At 42.8% G+C, this 7,146-nt stretch overlaps 1 long non-coding RNA gene across 1 annotated transcript in view; it reads right to left on the bottom strand.

Moving 5' to 3' along the window:
• Positions 1-2,109: 2,109 nt before the first annotated feature.
• The window catches only part of LOC138155095 (uncharacterized), an 18,007-nt gene continuing 12,970 nt past the window's right edge, over positions 2,110-7,146 (bottom strand). The window contains exon 4 of the long non-coding RNA XR_011166760.1: positions 2,110-2,436. This is a non-coding gene — a long non-coding RNA (uncharacterized lncRNA). The remainder of the gene's footprint in view (positions 2,437-7,146) is intronic.

The raw sequence follows: 7,146 nt of genomic DNA, 5'->3' as shown, positions 1-7,146 counted from the left end.
TTCCATGTATACAATAGAACCCAAGAGGATTTTCATTTCAAGAAAACCTATGTAATAAATATGACACATTATTTTCAAAGCTACCTACCCAGATTTTCTTAGCTTCCTTCTAGATTTTCTTTTGTTCTCTACTCTGTACTTTTTACTTTTTTTCTTCCTCCATACCCTAAATGAATACTTTAAGAAAATCACTTTGGTAGCTGCGTGGAAAATGGTCTAGAATAGGCAGAACCTAGTCAGGGAGACTGACCAGCAGGTTATTTATTGAAGAGTCCAAGATCAAATCAGGAAAGCAAGTGGAGAAGAAGAATCATAATAATAGCTAACATTTTATAGTGCCTGGCACTGTGCTAAGTGCCTTACAAATATTATCTCATTTGATCCACACAACAACCCTGGGAGTTAGGTGCTATGATTTCCCTCATTTTATAGATGAGGAAACTGAGTCAAACAGGATTAAGTGATTTGCTCAGGATCACACAACTAGGAAGTGTCTGAGGCTGGATTTGAACTCTGGTCTTCCTGGCCCATGCTCTATCCACTGCAAAACCTAGCTGCCTCTACCAGTTATGTGCTGGATCCCCTAACAGAATGTAAGCTCCTTAAGTGCAGGTGCTTTTCCCATTTTATGTCTATATCCCTAGAACCTAGCATAACATCTGAAACATAGTATGCGTGTAATAAATGCTGGGTGGTTGATTCAAAATACATTCAACATGCTTATATTAAGCCCCTACTACTTTTCCAGTGCCCTTGATGTCATTTGCAGCTGTGTCCCTGAGAGAGATCTTGGAGATTCAAGGAAGGAGGGAATCCGAGTAGGGCAGGTTGGGGGAAATGGTAACAGGGAAATGTCTCACCGCATCTTAGGCAGGACCAGTCAGTAATTAAGAAAATCCCTCAGCAGAGGGAAAGGATAATCCTAGCTGGAAAGCATGGTAGGGGGAGGCTGGAGATGATAGGGAAAAACTTAAGTCTAAGACTTGGTCACATCATTATCAGAGAGTCTGCAAGGAGTCTGTGTTCCCAGGTGATATTTGGAGATAAAGGATTTGTGGGAAGCTGATCAGAGTTCAAAGGTGAGGGGATCTGGATAAGATTGGGGAACTGAAGTGTAGGCAGCCAGAAAGTTAACAGTTTATCGGAATTCAAGCTATTTCTGACTGACACTAATACCTCTTCCTGACTCATCAACCCCACCCAGTCATCAGGCTATTCACTTATCACCTGGGCAAGTCATTTAACCTCCCTGGGTCTTGGTTTCCTCATTATGGGTAGCTAGTGGGTACAGTTAGGTGGTGCAATGGGCTTGGCAGGAAGACTCATCTTCCTGAGCTAAAATCTGGCCACTGACACTTACTAGATATGTGATCTTGGGCAAGTCGCTTAACTCTGCCTCAGTTTCCTAACCTGTAAAATGAGCTAGAGAAGAAAATGGCAAACCGCTTTGCCAAGAAAACCCTAAATGGGGTCATAAAGAGTTGGACATGACTCAAAAACAACTGAACAATCTTCACAGTGTATGTGGATAGAGTGCTGGACCTGGAATCAGGAAGACTGGAATTCAAATTCATTCTCACACACATACTAGTGGTGGACCTGGGCAAGTCATTTAACCCCTGCCTACCTCAGTTTTCTCATCTATAAAATAGGGATAATAATAATAACACCTTCCCTCAGGGTAGTTGTGAGGATGAAATAAAATAGTATTTGCAAAGATCTCTTTGGTGGAATAAAAGGATGACAGTAGCCAGAGACTGGAGATCCAAATTCCAAATGAGAGGCCTCTGTTATGTACCTGTGATCAGCAGCAAACCTCATGGGTTTTGGACCTCCTCAAAACCAGGCATGAAGTATATCTTGTGTATATGTTCACTGAGCTGAGAGGGCAGGATGAGAATGGGGGATCAGTAGTCTAGTTTGATTGGAGCATAGAATGAAGAGGAATAATGTGAAATAAAGGTATAGCGGTAGATTGTGGAGGACCTTGAATACTAAGGTCAGGGTTTGGATCTTTATTCTGTGAGCAATACAAAGCCGCTGGAGGGATTTCAGTGACTGAGGTAAGAAGAAGTTCTGACCAAATGGAGGTGACAAGACAAGTCAGGAAGATGTTTTATTTCATACTTACCCCCTGCCTGTGAGATAAGTAGGATGGGCATTATGAATCCCATTTTACAGGTGAGGAGACAGACCCACCAGGTGAGTGTAGAATTCAGCTCTCGTCATTGTCTGGTTTGGTGCTCTTTCTAGTACATTGGACTGTCTTGTCTTCTGCACATATGGACTCCATGGGTCTATCTCCTTTCCCCTTATGATTCCAAAGACTTCCTTCTTTTGTAATTTTCCACTCCCTTTGTCTCTGGGTAGGGGATGGGCAACATCTGTTGATGACCAAGTCTTCACAGTGTATTTACTGCTGGACTGCAAAGTATCCTGCATTCACAATAGAAGAAGAATCTGAGGCTTCAATGGAATTTCTTTGATAGCTGAGGAAGGGACAGAGATGCAGGGAAATGCAAGACAGAGTGCTGGTTGGAGTTGATGTTTGAGACAATGAAGTTGATAAACAGAAGGCAAAACTACCTTATGAAGATTACAAAATAAATCACTTGAGAATGAGAGGCCAAAACATCTAGAAAATAATAGCTTATTTTTTCCCTAGCATTTTAAATGCTTCATAGGATCATAGATGCAGAACTAGAAGGGAACTCAAAGGTATGTACTGACTAAAGTCAGAAGAGATATGGGTTCAAATCCCACTTCTGATCTTTACTATATGTCTTAGGTCAAGTCATTTAACCTGGGCCTTATCTCCTCAAGTGTAGACTGGATGGCCTCTGAGGTCCCTTCTAGCTCTAGACTTGTGACACTATGAAACTTAAGACCAGAGAGGTTAGAAGATTTTAAGATCACTCCATTAAGAATCTGCTAGTTGGCATAGTAGAAAACCCTGGAGTCAGGAGGAGCTGAGTTTAGAATTTGACCGCAGTCATTTAGTAGCTGTGTGACCATGGGCAAGTCACAACTCCAGTTGCCTCCCTCCCTCCCCCCAAAAAGAACAAACCATTACCAAGCATCAGCAGCACGATTTGGTCCTATTACTCTAGAAATAACTTACTCTTTGCACTGTACCACAGTGATCTCTACTTAGCAATCCTGGGGTAGATGATACAAGTGTCCTCATTTTTACAAAAGATTAAACAGAAACCTCAGAGGGTTTATGTGATTTGTCAACTGCTGCATAGCTAGAAAGTGTCAGACCTGTAAACGAAAACATAGCTCTCATTTCTTAGACCACACTGTTCTTTTTTCTTCATATTTTTAGCTTCCAGCATTCACTTTTGTAAGATTTTGAGTTCTAAATTTCCTCCCTCTCTCTCCTCCCCCCAAGATGTAGTGCAATCTGATATAGGCTATACATGTACAATTATATTAAACATATTTCCACATTTGTCATGTTGTGAAAGAAGAATCAGAACAAAAGGAAAAAAAAACAAGAGAAAGAAAAGAAAGAAAGAAAATAGTATGCCTTGATTTGCATTCAGATTTAATACTCCTTTCTCTGGACATGGATAGCATTTTCCAACATGAGTTTTTTGGAATTGTTTTAGATCATTGCATTGCTGAGAAGAGCTAAGTCTATCCAAGTTGGTCACTGCACAATGTCATTGTTACTGTATACAGTGTTCTCCTGGTTCTGCTCACTTCACTCAGCATCAGTTCATGCAAGTCTTTCCAGGTTTTTCTGAAATTTGCCTGCTCACCATTTCTTATGAAACAATAGTATTTTATTATATTCACATACTGCAACTTGTTCAGCCATTCCTCAATTGATGTGCATCCCCTCAATTTCCAATTCTTTGCCACCACAAAAAGAGCTGCTATAAATATTTTTGTACTTGTGGGCATTTTTCCATTTTCTATGCTCTCTTTGGGATACAGACCTAGTAATCCTTTTGCTGGGTCAAAGGGTATGCACAGTTCTATAGCCCTTTGGGCACAGTTCCATAGAACACACTGTTCTTGCCACTAAACCTCCTCCCTCCCCTCCCCAATCCCACCCCTTTTTAACCATGACTTGTGATTGAATTAATTGAATTAAGTGAAAAAATTCTTACTACCAATGCAGGTTGACATTTGCCTTGCAATTTATAGTCTTAGAGAGTTATTTGGGGCATCAAAAGTTTAAGTGACTTGTTGAGAGCTATACACTCAGTATATGTCAGAGACAGGTTTGAATCCAATTCATCCTGACTCTGAAGTTGTCTTTCTATCCACTATTCCTTCTGACATCTATCCATCCATCCATCCATCCATCCATCCATCCATCCATCCATCCATCCATCCATCCATCCATCCATCCATCCATCTATCTATCTATCTATCTATCTATCTATCTATCTATCTATCTATCTATCTATCTATCTATCTATCTATCTATCTGTCTGTCTGTCTATCCCTCTAGCTGTCTGTCTGTCTATCTATCTGCTATTTTCTATCCACCATCTATTATCTCTTAGTCTCTGTCTCTCTCTCTTGGTCTTTGTCTCTGTCTCTGGGTCTGTCTGTCTGTATGCCTCTCTAAGCAGTACCCACTATGTGTCAGGACCTGTGCTCCTAGGATGTGGGAATGGCACATGGGAAAAACATGTACGATTGCTACTGATGTTAGGGCTGTGTAGCACTCAACTTAAGAAAGTTTTAATATTAAATAAGACATTTTTTTTCTCTTTGGGAGAAGGCTGAAGGAGAAGGAATGTCCACAGACACTTAACCATCTGCTAGGCCACCTGGATTTAAAATGTATAGAAAGTAGTGTTTTGTTTTTGTTTGGTCATTTCAGTTGTGTTTAACTCTCTGTGACACCATTTGGGGCTTTCTTGGCAGACACTGGAGTGGTTTGCCATTTCCTTCTCTAGTTCATTTTACAGATGAAAAACTTGAGGGAAACAGTTAAGAGACCTGCCCAGGGTTACACAGCAAGTGTCTGAGGTCATATTTGAACTCATGAAGAAGAGTCTTCCTGATTCCAAGTGCTCTATAAACTGTGCCACCTAGCTGTTCAATAGAAAGTAGATATACAACCTCAGAGATCTTCAAGATGGTGGAGTAGAAGCAGGACCTCCCCACTGCTCCAGCTTCCACCTTCCCCAATCCATGTAAAAAGGGGACTCTAAACAAACTTTGGAGCTGCAGAACCCACAAAATGACACAGAGAAGCTAACCTTCCACTAAGCACAGCCTGGCAGGCCAGCAGGAATCAGTCAGCACAGTGCTCTGGGAGCTAAGCCCAGACCCATGCCAAGGCTTTAGCCTGAGGGAGGGCCTGACCAGCTGTGATAGTAATGGCAATTAAAGATTCCCCTGTATTGGCTTGGTTTTCAAATTGATTGTGTTAAAACCCAGAGTTTGTTAATCCCACCTGTGGGATGGGCTTGTTGATGTGAAAAGAAAGTCCTGAACTGGGAGGAGCTGGTGATGTAGATTTGGAGAGACACGAGAGAGAGGCGGAAGATCTTTTTTGGTAGCAGCACCTCGTGGAGAGAGAGAGACTAAGAGAATTGCTGGTGGCCGCTTTGAATTGCCCTGGACTTTTGAGACCTGCCCCCTGAGCTGCCAAGGACTGAGGAGACATGGCTGTTTTGCTGGTACTTTGTCTGTCTGTTTTGATGTTATTTTGCCAGATTTGTCCACTGGTGAAAGACTGTCCTTTTGTTGAAGAAGTCCTGGAACCTGGCTGTTCGCTAAGAAGGCCTGAGACTGTCCTGCAGACAGAGAGTGAATACTGTCCACTGGTGAGGGACAGTACTGTTGTTGCAGGGGTCTGGAGACTGTCCTGCAGACAGAGTGAATACTGTCCACTGGTGAGGGACAGTGCTGTTGTTGCAGGGGTCTGGGAGCCTTTCTGTTGGTTCAGAAGCCCTGAAGAAGGATTTTCTTGTTGTATGTTTACAGAAATCCTGGGAGAGGGCTTTGCTAATGTGTTCAGGGGTTCTAGGACTGTTCTACAGACAGAGGATAAATTCATGAAGGGACTGGCAATGTATCTTATGGCCTTGCTAAGCCTTGTCTCCCCAGGAACTAAGATTGCTGAGAACTTGCCTGGTGTCAAGATGAAGAAAAGACCTCCATTTGGGTATTAAGTGCTGTGTTTAAACTTGATGTAACTCTGGGGTAGATTCAATTGTGATCCTGGGGGTGGGGAACTTTTGACCTTATTGTGCTCTGTGATTGACAAATGAAGGTACTTTACCTATGTTTGGAAACTAATCTCCATTTGAGAAGAGGGGTTTTGTGGTGGACTTAATTAAAGTATAGCCTAGGGATGGAGTAGTATTTAGAACAGGGACTTTGTAATTGATTGAATGATTGGAAGATCCTGGGGTGGGGTAGTACTTGGAGATTATTTAATCACACTTAGTAAATGCTGTATTTTGAATGATGTCATGTTTTGATCTTCTCTGTTCTGGGTTTGTTACTGAATAAAATAGAGAGCACCTATGCTGGTATTTTGAACCTGGGAAGTTGCCTTTGCTTGGTATTACATTACACCAGCCCCCAGCCACAGAGACTCCAGATCAGCAGCAGCTGCGGCTGTTTCCAGATTTATCAACACATAGATACAAAGGACAAAGTGAGAGGTCAGTGCAGTCTGGACTTTGGGACCCAGTAAGTGGGAGTGTGTGGCTTTTGCCCCCAGGGAGAGAAGCCACTAAGACTCCAGCACAGCCAGCCAGCACCACATGGCAGCTTCAGCTCCTGGCCTGCAGAGTGTAGGGGGACCAAACACCAGTCTCAGGGGTAATTGCTCTTGCTTTAACCTTCTTGCATCTGGATTGCAATCTAGGGTGGAGGTCCTGGGGTGTGTGTCCAGCTTGCCAGAGCATGTGGAGACCTCAGAGAGGGCACCCATCTAATACATCCGGCAGCTGAGAAAACCCCAGCGTTTGGGACAAAAGCTCCCCTGTCTGGTGGCAGAGTCCTACTGTGGCAAAAAGCCCAGGGGTCAAGTGACTGAGGGGTGACATGACCAGACAAAGGAAACAAAGCAGACAGAAGATTCCGACATTAGACTCCTATTTTGGGGACAAAAAGGAGCAAAGCATGGAACAGGAGGAAGACAGTGAAGTCAGAACTCCTGCA

This window comes from Petaurus breviceps, unplaced genomic scaffold (genome assembly GCF_028583685.1).
Source record: "Petaurus breviceps papuanus isolate PSGF00001 unplaced genomic scaffold, PetGlider_PUasm1.0 91133, whole genome shotgun sequence".
NCBI lineage: Eukaryota > Metazoa > Chordata > Mammalia > Diprotodontia > Petauridae > Petaurus > Petaurus breviceps.
The sequence above is the reverse complement of the archived record's forward strand: the minus strand, read 5'-3'. Positions and strand labels throughout refer to the sequence as shown.